Below are 1,498 nucleotides of genomic sequence, written 5' to 3'. Positions count from 1 at the left end.
TAGCTCCTTATTCTGATGTCCTTCTACTCTCCATTATCCTGGATTCCTTATATTCCAGACTCATTGTCTTATCTAATCCATCTTCTTCAAGGGTTCCTTAGTTTCTTATCATTTTTCCAACAACATTATCAGGTGTTCCAAGGATCCATATCCCTATGATGGCTGCACAGATAGACCTCAGGGTTCAGCAGTTCATATTTGCTTGTTAACCATCACCATCATCTCACCCACCTGCTTGTATTGTGTGCTCCAGATGAATCATTACAAATTCAGAAACATCTAAGGCCCTGGATTACATTATTTTAATACATCAAAATATATAATCTTTATTCCAAATACTTTTTCAGGCCACAGTGGAGGAGGAAGTGGGAGGGATTTTGCCACAGTAGCAAACAGGAATTCTGTGAAAGACTTACAGTAAACCTACTTTCCAAAGAAAGGTGCCTCTCTGCACCTTACACATGCCAACATAATACTCAGCACTCTATGAACATTAATGGATACAGAATTATCACAGTACCTTCATTTCAATCCCCTTCCCAGAGTCTACCCATACCTTTCCCCATATCCTCTTTCTCACTTAATTCAGGAACAAGCTAGATCGCAGCTAAGGTTCACTCCAAAACCAGATATAGAGCTTGCTGGGTGAGTAGGGGGCCAGCCAGAAAAATCTCTGGTATAGTACATCTACCTAAGAAAAGAAGCAGTCAGTAGCACTTGTACCTGTACCACAGACTAGGGAGGCAAACTCCACTTTAATTGTGGACGGTTTGGGAGCCCCCTCATTTGGCAACAGGCACCCCAAATTGATTCTATATAATAAAAATAAACCCACAATAATAACAACAACAACAAAACTCACCATCTTATATCCAAATATCTTGATCTTTTCTACCTTTGTAGTTTCTAAAGGATTGTTGGATCCAATATCTGCTTTGACAGGGCAAAGATCATAAGAAGAAGGAATTAATGGCTAGAGGAGAGGGATACCTTATCTAAGATTTTACAGATAGTAATGGGAGTCAGAGCTAGAAGCTGGACTTCTTATTTAGCACTTTTTGCTACTGTCTCCTAAATCTGCTCTTCTTCATCATTTTGTTTGAAGAGGAGTCCTAGCACATATCTTTATTCAAATATAGTAGAACTCCATAGTTGACCACCTCTCCACATTGACCACCTCCTTAAGTTTATCTAATTTTCATAGACAAGACAGGCTCCACACATAAGTATCCATACAGTAGGCCTAGTTCCTTATGTTGACCACTTCCATGTTAACCAGTTTGTTATAGTGCCTTGGGTGGTCAACTTTCAGAAGTTCTACATATGTCTATAAATATTTTGAAATCAATGATAACATCTGAATTTTTCATAAATTATCAATAGTATATTCTTCCTCTTCAGAGAATAGTGAAAGAAATGGAAAAAATTGTATATTTTCCTCAGGTTTATGTGACAAACTAATCATTAATTCAGATGTGCTTAATTTACATAATTTTTT

This window comes from Otolemur garnettii, unplaced genomic scaffold (genome assembly GCF_000181295.1).
Source record: "Otolemur garnettii isolate 467f Iridium unplaced genomic scaffold, OtoGar3 scaffold00014, whole genome shotgun sequence".
NCBI classification, from domain to species: Eukaryota; Metazoa; Chordata; class Mammalia; order Primates; family Galagidae; genus Otolemur; species Otolemur garnettii.
Note: the sequence above shows the minus strand (reverse complement) of the source record.